Here is a 12,657-nt window from a genome sequence, read left to right on the forward strand (position 1 = left end):
TGGCAGGTAGGATTAGTAATGTTTAATTAAATTAGTGATATGTATGTCAAATAAATATTGGCCGACCAAGGTGTGGAAGCTGAAGATGAAACTTTTAGCAAATGGAAACGAAAGCACAAATGATTAAGTTCACATTCATTTATTAACATTCTTGTGGAACCACGGGACCACTGCCCGGGGGGCTCCGAAGGGGGCATGACTAACTGAGTCCCAGACTTCCGTAGTAACATCTCTCAGACAGGGCCAGAATGGAAAGTGTAGGAGACGCAAGGTGCTATCTCCAGTTATACTGCGGGTACACGGAAGCTCACTCGACCGGACTGGCGGGCAAGCAGGTTCTGCAAGTAGCGGAGAACCAGGCAGGAGTTGAGCAGCAAAAGCGGGTAGCAGGCAGCTGCTGGCATGGAGAGATGCAGGAGAGATGCAGGAGGTGCTTGCATAGTCCCAGAAGGCGTGGGAAGACACGTAGGACACACTAAGGAGACAAACCAGTATTAGCGAGATGCAGCAGAGCATTAACATGCAGGTACAGGAACCTGAGAACTAGCAACAGGAAACACTTGTTGCTCAGGCACCTCCCTAAGGGCAGAGGTGCCTGAAATAGTACGAGACAATCATACATAGGCTGAAACCTATTTTTGTCTGTTTAAGAGACTGGGAGTGCACGCGTGTGTGCCCTCAGTGGCGCACCTGGGGACCTGTTGGACTGCTCCCCCCTCCCTGTCTTGCTCAACACAAGAAGAAATGTGTAGAGCAAGACAGGGAGGGGGGAGCAGGTGAATAAGCCCCGCCCAGTGGACCGGACAACGGCAGTTTACATACATCTGAACAATGTAAATAAAAGGTATTTATGCATGAAAGGTGCGGGGTCAGGGGGAAGCAAAAGTACTAAGAGAATCCTTATGTGACACACAATTAAATGATATCATTATATGATATCTCAAAAAAGGGGTGACAGATTCCCTTTAAGTCACATGCTGTCCATTTCCTTGTTATCCTCCTTGAGATGGTTCTACTTCGTATGCGTATGTGGAACTGCAAGTCCCAACATTTTATGTTAGGGTATTCATTTCAATTACTTAGGCTCTTTTTTAACAAACATTGTATTACGGTATATGTTTCAACTATACAAACTGAGAATAATAATGACATGATGTAGTTGACCCCAATGCCATATATCCTATAATGCAGACAAATAGTATAAAACACATTGAATCTTTTTCAATGTTCAATTTATCAAAAATAAATTTGTATTTGCAACATTTTCCATGGAAGTATAGCAATTTTAGACAATAATCAATAATCAGATTTTTTTATTAAATTGGAGTAACACTATTATGCTATACACTGGGAGCAGAATTATTAGGCAAATGAGTATTTTGATCACATCATCCTTTTTGTCCTACTCCAAGCTGTATAGGCTTGAAAAACAACTGCCAATTATGTAAATTAGGTGATTTGCATCTCTGTAATGAGGAGGGGTGTGATGTAATGACATCAAAACCCTATATAAGGTGTGCTTAATTATTAGGCATCTTCCTTTCCTTTGGCAAAATGGGTCCAAAGAAAGATTTGACGGACTCTGAGAAGTCAAAATTTGCGAGATGTCTTGCAGAGGGATGCAGCAGTCTTGAAATTGCCAAACTTTTGAAGCGTGATCACTGAACAATCAAGCGTTTCATGGCAAATAGCCAACAGGGTCGCAAGAAGCATGTTGATAAAAAAAGGTGCAAAATAACTGCCCATGAATTGAGGAAAATCAAGCGTGAAGCTGCCAAGATGCCATTTGCCACCAGTTTTGCCATATTTCAGAGCTGCAACGTTACTGGAGTATCAAAAAGCACAAGGTGTGCCATACTCAGGGACATGGCCAAGGTAAGGAAGGCTGAAAAATGACCACCTTTCAACAAGAAACGTAAGATAAAACGTCAAGACTGGGCCAAGAAATATGTAAAGACTGATTTTTCTAAGGTTTTATGGACTGATGAAATGAGAGCGACTCTTGATTGGCCAGATGGATGGGCCCGAGGCTGGATCAATAAAGGGCAGAGAGCTCCACTCCAACTCAGACGCCAGCAAGGTGGAGGTGGGGTACTGGTATGGGCTGGTATCATCAAAGATGAACTTGTGGGACCTTTTCGGGTTGAGGATGGAGTGACGCTCAACTTCCAGACCTACTGACAGTTCCTGGAAGACACCTTCTTCAAGCAGTGGTACAGGAAGAAGTCTGTATCGTTCAAGAAAAACATGATTTTCATGCAGGACAATGCTCCATCACATGCATCCAAATACTCCACAGCGTGGCTGGCCAGTAAAGGTCTAAAAGAAGAAAAAATAATGCCATGGCCCCCTTGCTCACCTGATCTGAACCCCATAGAGAATCTGTGGTCCCTCATAAAATGTGAGATCTACAGGGAGGGAAAACAGTACACCTCTCCAAACAGAGTCTGGGAGGCTGTGGTAGCTGCGGCACGCAAGGTTGATCGTAAACAGATCAAGTAACTGACAGAATCTATGGATGGAAGGCTTTTGAGTGTCATCGTAAAGAAAGGTGGCTATATTGGTCACTGATTTTTTTTGTTTTGTTTTTGAATGTCATAAATGTTTATTTCTAAATTTTGTGTTGTTATATTGGTTTCCCTGGTGAAAATAAACAAGTGAGATAGGTATATATTTGGTTTTTATTAAGTTGCCTAATAAATTAGAACAATGCGGGAAGGGAAGCAAAAGGCCAGAGAAAGCCATACACCTGACAAATGCTATTGAGAACTCTGCTATTAGAAGTGGAAAGGAAGAACAAAGACAAAAGAATCTAAATAATAAAAATATTGGAGAAAGAGAAACCAATTACAAACTAAAATGTTTCTATACTAATGCACAAAGCATGGGCAACAAACAAGGAGAACTGGAACTACTAAGGCAGGAAAAGAAATATGATGTCATTGGAATCACAGAAACTTGGTGGGACAACACACATGATTGGAATACAAGGCTAGAAGGATAGAACTTATTTGCAAGAAACAGACTTGATAAATGAGGAGGAGGTGTCGCATTGTATGTTAGAAACGCATATATCTGCACAGAGATTGAAGCTTCAGAGACTGGGAGTTCTGTGGAAACTGTTTGGGTAAGAATACAAGGACAGAACAATGGAAAGGAAATCATTGTAGGCATTTACTACAGGGCACCTGTGCAAGCTGAAGATATGGATGAACTCTTTATGTATCAAATGGCTGAGTTCTCCAAAAAATATGACATGGTTGTCAAGGGAGATTTCAACTATCCAGACATTTGTTGGGAATCTCTCTCAGGCAAAACTAACAGGTCAAGGAAATTCTTATCCTCTCTTGCTGACAGCTTTATCTTCCAAAAGGTAGGGGAGAAAACAAGGGGAACTGCTACCTTGGATCTAATCCTTATAAACAGGGAGAAAATGGTTGAGGAGGTAAAAGTGGCTGGGACCCTAGGAGGTAGCGACCATGCTATTTTAGAATTTTGGATAACTAGAGGAGGAAGACCTGTGAAGACTCAGACATCAAGGTTAGATTTCAGAAAGGCAGATTTTAAGGGATTCAGAAAGAGAATTGGAGGGATACAATGGCTGGATATCCTTAAGGACAAAAATGTCCAGGAAGGATGGGAAATCTTGAAAAATGAAATTCTCAAAGCACAATTGTTAACAATTCCGAAAAGAGGGAAGAATAGGAAGCATTTAAGGAAACCAGGATGGATGAACACAGAACTTCAGCACATACTAAAAAGGAAGAAAGAAATGCTTATAAAATGGAAAGAGGGAGGCATATCTAAAGAAGAATATAATGCTGTCTGCAGAACCTGCAGGGCACAAATCAGGTTATTAAAGCTGACAATGAATTGAGGCTTGCAAGAGACGTCAAAAGCAATAATAAAGGATTTTGGGGATATGTCAAAAGTAAAAGAAAAGTCAAAGATGCTATAGGATTTTTACAGGATGAAAATGATGAAATGGTAAGACAGGATGTTGAGAAGGCCGAACTTTTAAATTCCTATTTTGCATCTGTTTTCTCTCAGAAAGGAAATGTAACTTCAACTATTCTTCACTGTCCTATTAAGGGAATAGAAGAATCCAGGATATCTATAAACAGAAATATAGTGAGGAAACACTTAGCTAACCTAAATGAATTCAAGTCTCCAGGTCCAGATGAATTACACCCCAGAGTATTGAAGGAGATAGCAGAAGAAAGTTTTGAACCACTCTCCATAATCTTTGAAAATTCATGGAGAACAGAAGTCCCAGAAGACTGGAGAAGAGAAAATGTTGTTCCTATCTTCAAAAAGGGGAAGAAGGTGGACCCAGGCAACTATAGGCCGGTGAGTCTGACTTCTATACCAGGAAAGATCTTTGAACAAATTATTAAATAACATGTATGCCAGTACCTGGATAAGAATGAAGTGATTAAACAGAGTCAGCATGGGTTTGTAATTAATAAATCATATCAGACTAACTTAATTTTCTTCTATGACAGAATCACTGATTGGGTGGATTAGGGAAATGCTGTAGATATAGTATATCTTGACTTCAGCAAAGCATTTGACAAAGTATCTCACACAATCCTTATTGAAAAAATGATTAAGTATGGAATGGACAAGGCAACTGTTAGGTGGATTCATAACTGGCTTAGTGATTGGACCCAAAGAGTGGTCGTAAATGGCTGCACATCCAGTTGGAAGAATGTCTCAAGTGGGGTACCACAGGGCTCTGTCCTGGGCCCTGTATTGTTAAACATCTTTATCAACAATTTAGATGAAGGAATCGAGGGTAAACTGATTAAATTTGCTGATGACACAAAGCTAGGAGGGATAGCTAATACTGGAGAAGAGAAAGAGAAGATTCAAAAAGATATAAATAAACTGGAGCAGTGGGCAGCAACTAACAGAATGGTTTTTAACAGGGAAAAATGCAAAGTACTACATCTGGGCAATAAAAATGAAAAAAGCATATACAGAATGGGAGGAATAGGGCTAAGCAACAGCACATGTGAAAAAGACTTGGGTATACTAATAGATCACAGACTGAATATGAGTCAACCGTGTGATGCAGCAGCAAAAAAGGCAAATGCAATTCTAGGATGTATTAACAGAAGCATACAGTCTAGATCACGTGAAGTCATTATTGACCTCTACTCCTCTTTGGTCAGACCTCATCTGGAATACTGTGTCCAGTTTTGGGCGCCACATTTTAAAAAAGACATCAACAAACTGGAGCAAGTTCAGAAAAGAGCAACCAGAATAGTGACCGGTCTGCAAACCCTGTCTTATGAGGAAAGTCACAGGATTTGGGAATGTTTAGCCTGCAACAGAGAAGACTGAGAGGAGACTTAATAACTGTCTACAAATATCTCAAGGGCTGTCACATTGCAGAAGGATCATCTTTATTCTCATTTGCACAAGGAAAGACTAGAAGCAATGGGATGAAACTGAATGGGAGGAGACACAGATTAGATATTAGAAAAAACTTTTTGACAGTTAGAGTGATCAATGAGTGGAACAGGCTGCCACGAGAGGTGGTGAGTTCTCCTTCAATAGAAGTCTTCAAACAGAGGCTGGACAGATATCTGTCTGGGATGATTTAGCGAATCCTGCTTTGAGCAGGGGGTTGGACCAGATGGCCCAGGAGGTCCCTTCCAACTCTACGATTCTATGATTCTAATTCTGCACAGTAATAGTTACCTGCACAAACAGATATCCTCCTAAGATAGCCAAATCTAAAAAAAAACCCACTCCAACTTCCAAAAATATTAAGCTTTGATATCAATGAGTCTTTTGGGTTGATTGACAACATAGTTGCTATTCAATAATAAAAAGAATCCTCTCAAATACAACTTGCCTAATAATTCTGCACATGGTGTAATCTATCACTATGCAGAACTTCTAATCGTCAAGCAACGTCTCTGCCTTTGCTCTTGCTCTCTGGAGTGAAAGGATCATCTACACTGGATTACTTGGCTATTTCTCACTGTGGTGAATACACTGTGTTCCAAATTATTATGCAAATTATATTTTTCTCTGATTTTCCTAAATAGTCGGTACAAATGACAGTCAGTCTAATAAAAGTCATCACTCGTTAGAGTATACATTGAATTTTATTGAAGAAACCTCCCAATGATAACAGTATAATTTCCAAAATGAATAAAAACTCAAATTGCACTGTTCCAAATTATTAGGCACAGTAGAATTTCTAAACATTTGATATGTTTTAAAGAACTGAAACTACTCATTTGTGGAATTTGCAGCATTAGGAGGTCAGATTCACTGAACAAAAAAGCTATTTAACTCCAAAACATCCTAACAGGCCCAGTTACATGTTAACATAGGAACCATTCTTTGATGTCACCTTCACAATTCTTGCATCCGTTAAACTTGTGAGTTTTTGGAGAATTTCTGCTTGTATTTCTTTGCATGAAGTCAGAATAGCCTCCCAGAGCTGCTGTTTTGATGTGAACTGCCTCCCAGCCTCATAGATCTTTTGCTTGATGATACTCCAAAGGTTCTCTATGGGGTTGAGGTCAGGGGAAGATGGTGGCCACACCATGAGTTTATCTCCTTTTATGCCCATAGCAGCCAATGACTCAGAGGTATTCTTTGCAGCATGAGATGGTGCATTGTCATGCATGAAGATGATTTTGCTCCTGAAGGCACATTTCTGCTTTTTATACCATGGAAGACAGCTGTCAGTCAGAAACTCTATATACTTTGCAGAGGTCATTTTCACACCTTCAGGACCTTTAAGAGCCCTACCAGCTGTTTCCCCATGATTCCGGCCCAAAACATGACTCCTCCACCTCCTTGCTGACATCGCAGCCTTGTTGGGACATGGTGGCCATCCACCAACCATCCACTACTCCAGCCATCTGGACCATTCAGGGTTGCTCGACACTCATCAGTAAACAAGACTGCTTGAAAATTAGTCTTCATGTGTGTCTGGGCCCACTGCAACAGTTTCTGCTTGTGAACACTGTTTAGGGGTGGCCAAATAGTAGGTTTATGCACCACTGCAGCCTTTGAAGGATCCTAGACCTTGAGGTTCGAGGGACTCCAGAGGCACCAGCAGCTTTAAATATCTGTTTGCTGGTTTGTAATGGCTTTTTAGCAGCTGCTCTTCTTAATCCGATGAACTTGCCTGGCAGAAACCTTCCTCATTCTGCCTTTATCAGCACAAACAAGTCTGTGCTCAGAATCAGCCACAAATCTCTTAACAGTACGATGATCACATTTAAGTTTTTGGGAAATATCTAATGTTTTCATGTCTTGACCAAGGCATTGCACTATTTGATGCTTTTCAGCAGCAGAGAGATCCTTTTTCTTTCCTAAATTCCTTGAAACCTGTGACCTGCTTAATAATGTGGAACATCATTCTTAAGTAGTTTTCCTTTAATTGGGCTCACCTGGTAAACTAATTATCACAGGCGTTTGAGATTGATTTCAGTGATACAAAGAGCCCTGATACACAATAGCATCTATGAGTTTATTTGAAAAACAAAAAATTACATCTTTATGACACTTAAATCCAATTTGCATAATAATTTGGAACGCAGAGTATAGTGATTGATTATTGTCTATAGTTGCTATACTATTGTGGTACTCGCAGGTACGCAGGATGCAGTGGCAAGCCGGAGACCGAGCTTGGTTAAAACTAGACGGTTTTTCCACACAGGGAATCCAGATACAAATACACAAGTAACAAAATGGTAAACAGTACGGCGAGGGGTGGTAACTATATGGCTACGCTATGGCCAGCTATGTGTCCTTGGATTAACTATAAACGCAAATGAAATGTCACTTATCGATCTCTAACGTCCTGCAGAGTTGTAGTCCTGGAGATGTCTGATCGGCGTCTCAGCCGCCGGGTCCAGCCAAAGAAGAGTTGCCGCAGGCTTCGGGCGTTCCCACGCCCTGATGCTGGGGGGAATGATACAGGCCCCTCCGCCGGAGTTGCCCCGTCAGGCGGTAAGGCGAGGCAGCTGCGGGTCTGGGCATGCAGGCCGCAGCCGCGGTATGGAGCGTGACAGTGGTGGCAGCGGGTCTTGCCGCACAGGCCTCAGCCGCGGTGTGGAGTGAGACACTGGTGGCCGCGGGTATCGCCGTACAGGCCGCAGCCTCGGTGTGGAGCGGGGCAGGGGCGGCCGCGGGTCTCGCTGTACAGGCCGCAGCCGCGGTATGGAACAGGGCAGTGGTGCCCACGGGTCTCGCTGTAGAGGCTGCAGATCTCACTCGGTCTCCTCCTCGTGCTGCTCGGCACCGTCCTCCCTCCCGGTCAGGTGAGCTTCCGTCTCTCTGGTCTTGAAAACGCTGACTCACTCTCCCTCTGGGACGCCACCTAAGCTCTTCCCTCCAGTTTCTCCGGCTGGTCCCCTCCGCTCGTTTTGTAGTTGCCCCGCCCCCTTTCTTTGTCCCTCCCCCATTTTTTCTGATTGACTGTCGTTCCTGGCCTGCTATTCTTTCCCCCGGGAACGTATCTCCTGGGAACCTGGGTGACAGCCCCCTTAGTTCTGGCTCGGATACACGGCGTGCCCTTTTACCGGGGCTCTCTCCCCTACACTCCCCAATCCTTTTTGCTCGCCAGTCCACGGGAGAGGGTTTTGGGGGGTTGATATGCTTGTCCTGGCGTTGGAGTAATTTCTGCCATACAAACTGGTCTTGTTCATATCGTTCGGGGTTTTTTCCCGTTGTAGACTGCTAAGAGCATCGCAGTTCAGTTGGTGTGGTGTAATTGTCTGGGGTGGTGGGCGGTGGTTGGGTAGCTGGGGGCCCACGGGGCAGGGGGCCCCGGCAAGTTGGTTTTTGCTATCGGGAAGTCTTCATCCTCATCATCACAGACTGGTGGCATAGGATCCACGACCTCAGGAGGGGCCTCGGGTTGTTTGGGGTCCGTGGAGGGACAGGGCCGCAGCATGCTGCGGTGTACTGTTCGGACGAGCTGGTTCCTTTCTTTTTCAGATTGTACTTCATATACAGGCCCATCTGGGCTTATCCGACGTAGTACCCGGTAAGGGTCCTCTTCCCACTGGTGCTCCAACTTGTTTAGGGGCGCTGGTCCTGTACGAGGACACGACCTCCCACTTGGAATTCTGTTGGTTGTGATGGGGCTTTTCCTGTGTGTTCCAGGTCTTGGAGCTTTGTCTGTACTAGTCTGTGTAAAGTTTGCAGACGATACCTGTTATCCCGGACCCACGAGGAGACCCCTGCCCATGGTCGTTCCTCATCTGGGTCCAACTCTACCTCGGTGATCCCCTTTCCTTCTTGTCTGAAGAGCAACGAGTATGGAGTGTAGCCCGTGACTCAATGAACCTGATTGTTGTATACCCAGACCAGCTCAGAGATGTATTCGGGCCAACAGGTTTTTTGGTCATCTTCCAGGGTACGCAACATTTGGATTAGGGTCCGATTAAATCGCTCGCAGGCTCCGTTCCCCTGTGGGTGGTATGGTGTGGTCCGAGATTTGTCAATGCCGTACAGACGATCTAGCTCCTCCATTACTTTCCCTAGGAAGCAGGCGCCCTGATCCGAGTGAATACGTTGGGGCAGCAATACACTTGAATAAAGTTCTTGCAAATGGCATAGGCCGCGGATTCCACCATTTGGTCTCTGGTTGGGGTTGCCATGGCGAATTTCGTAAAATGATCCACCATAACTAGGCAATGCTCATACCCCTGATGGGCTAGACCGATGGTCAGGTAGTCTATCATTAATTGCTCGAGGGGTGCCTTTTTTACTATCGTCTGTATAGGAGCCCTTTGCTCCGGTGGTTTGGTCAGTTTGCATTGATGACATTTTCTGCAAACTTCTTCCACTTCGGTTTGTAATCGGGGATGGTAGGCTATCCGCTGCAGCCACTGAAAAGTCTGTTGGGCACCGAAGGGGCCCCCGGAGGTAACGATATGTCCTGGAGGTAGCATGAGCTGGGTGGCCGCAGGCGCAATCACCTTCCCCAACACCTCCCCTCCTGGCAGGCCTCTTGGACTCGAGCCCCCTGCACCAACTGTTGGAAGACCTGCCCTTGGGGGGTGCAGGTGCTCCATTGCTTCAGAGTCTCTTGGGTCGGTTCACTAAGGAGAAGGCTGCTGAATTTCTTTAGTACATTCATGCCCAAGGTGACAGCGTGACTATCGCCTGTGTCTCCACAAGTCAGGACCACGCCATGTTCGCCCAGTTTTTTGACACATATTGAGATCTGCATCCAGCCTACTGTGACAACTGGAATTGGCAGCTGGTAGCCTGTTATGATGAGTCACCGAAGGAGGAAAAAACAAAATACCAGCTAAGTCCAGAAAAACCAGAGAGGTTGGCAGCTATCGGATTGCAGACCCCTGAACGTATCCACAACAACTAGCAGTAGCCGTGGGGGGTTCCTACGGTGCCCTAGACCCCTCGATCACAGCCGGAGAACTATACAGCCTAAAGACAGAAAGGGGAAAAACTAAACTGCCCCAGAGCAGACCCCAAAGCAAAAGGCAGCCCCCAACATATAATGACGGTGAAGCAAGATGAAAACACTAACACAGATAGAAAGATAGTTTGAGCAAATGATGGGGCCCAAGCTAACTACATAGGACAGGATAGGAAAGCTGCTGTCTGCCATCCGCAAAAACCCTATCAAAATGAGCCAACCGACTGATAGGAAAAACAGGCCCTGAAGTCGCTAGGCTTCAAAAGACTATATCAGCACTCAGGTATATTCTGAAGACAGAGCAAAATATCAACAGATCAGAGACAAAAATGGAGTTCAGCTCACCCCCGGCCGGGGATGGCAGAACTCCCAAAAAGCAAGGCAAAACAAAAACCAAACTGAAGAGTACAAAGTAGAGCAGAAAAACTTAGCTTTGAGATGCAGGAATCAGACTGGTCTCCAAGCATCCAGCAGGAAAATCACCAGCCAGGAAGAAGGGCGTCGGCAGCCTTATATCCAGTCCTCAATTCCAGCCACCCAGTCATCATCTAGCTGCCCATGTGTTTGGTAATCAGCCTCACTACCTTCCTTCACCAGAGGAGGGAGTTCATCAGACCTCAATGGTGAAGGGAAAAATGAACTCACAACAGTTGGCGGCCAACAGCTTGATTATGGACCCCCACTGGGGCCTTGTGGCTTCGGGGAAGTGTTGCCGAAAGTAGGTCTCTGGCATAGTCGTAACTTGTGACCCTGTATCCACCAGGCAGTGCACTGCGTGGCCCTCAAACTCTGTCCAAATTAACAAACACTTTGCTACTAAAACCTCGGGACTTCCACCATCCCACATTGGGGGTTCTGGCTCCGAGCGGTGTCCCACCAACTCAGAGCCCTCTGTTGTGAGTTCATTTTCCCCTCCGTCACTGAGGCCTGGTGAACTCCCCGTTCTAGTGAAGGAAGGTAGTGAGCCTGATTATCAGGCACCTGGGACTGATGAAGACGATTGGCTGAGTGGAGTCACTGACTGGATTTAAGGCAGCCTACGCCCTTTCTGCCCTGCGGGTGATTTCTCTGTGGACTCTTGGACACCAGTCTGATTCCTGCTCTCCTAAAGCTAAGTTTTCTGTTTTGCCTTTTTGCATTTAAGATTTGTTTTTGTTTTTCTTGCTTTTTGGATTCTGCCACTCCCTGCTGGAGTGTGCAGTGTTCCGTTAGCTCTGTCTTCTGAAAGTACCTGAGTGCTGATTTAGTTTTTGAAGCTTAGTTGCTTCAGGGCCATTTTTATATCAGCTTGTTGGCTTTTGTCTCTGATAGGGTTTTGGCAGATTGCAGACAGCAGCCTTCCTATCCGTTCCTATCTAGGTAGTTTTTGGGCCCCGTCTTTGCTCAGCCTGTCTTTCTGTCTGTGTAAGTGTTTTCATCTTGCTTCACCGTCATTATATGTAGGGGGCTGCCTATTGCTTTGGGGTCTGCTCTGGGGCAGTTAGATTTCCCCTTTCCTTCTTTAGGCCTATGTATCTCTCCGGCTGTGATCAAGGGGTCTAGGTCATCGTAGGTACCCCCCACGGCTACTGCTAGTTGTGTTGATAGGTTCAGGGGTCTGCAATCTGATAGTTGCCAACTTCTCTGGTTTTCTGGACTTAGCTAGCATTTATGTTTTTGCCTCCTACGGTGACTCATTCATAACAGAATCACCCGCCAAACCGCAGATCCTGGGGTACTCAATAGCAGGAAAGAATTGTGTTTATAAAAAAGAAAAAAAAAAAAAAAGAGTGTGTATATTCTTTCCTCTATATCTCTGAGGCCGTAGGGGGAATTTTTTTTTCTCTCAATGGAGATAAAGAAAGTGTCTGATCGTGTGGAGCAGCTCGCTGCTGAAGTGCGAGGAATTTCCGCCTATCTTGCTCGTTCACATGCTGTTGAACCAAAGATCCCCACACCTGATGTATTTTTTGGGGATCGATCTAAATTTTTGAGTTTCAAAAATAATTGTAAATTATTTTTTGCTTTGAAGCCTAACTCGTCAGGGAGCCCCGCGCAGCAGGTTAAAATTGTCATCTCTTTGCTGCGCGGCGATCCCCAGGATTGGGCGTTTTCTTTGAAACCAGATGACCCTATTCTGACTAATGTGAACGCATTTTTTCAAGCCTTGGGGTTGCTGTACGACGAACCTAATGCTATTGATCAGGCTGAAAAGACCCTGTTAGCATTGAACCAGGGTCGAGAATCTGCAG

This window comes from Dendrobates tinctorius, unplaced genomic scaffold (genome assembly GCF_039654945.1).
Source record: "Dendrobates tinctorius isolate UK_male_01 unplaced genomic scaffold, ASM3965494v1 ptg000043l, whole genome shotgun sequence".
In the NCBI taxonomy this organism is placed as follows: Eukaryota; Metazoa; Chordata; class Amphibia; order Anura; family Dendrobatidae; genus Dendrobates; species Dendrobates tinctorius.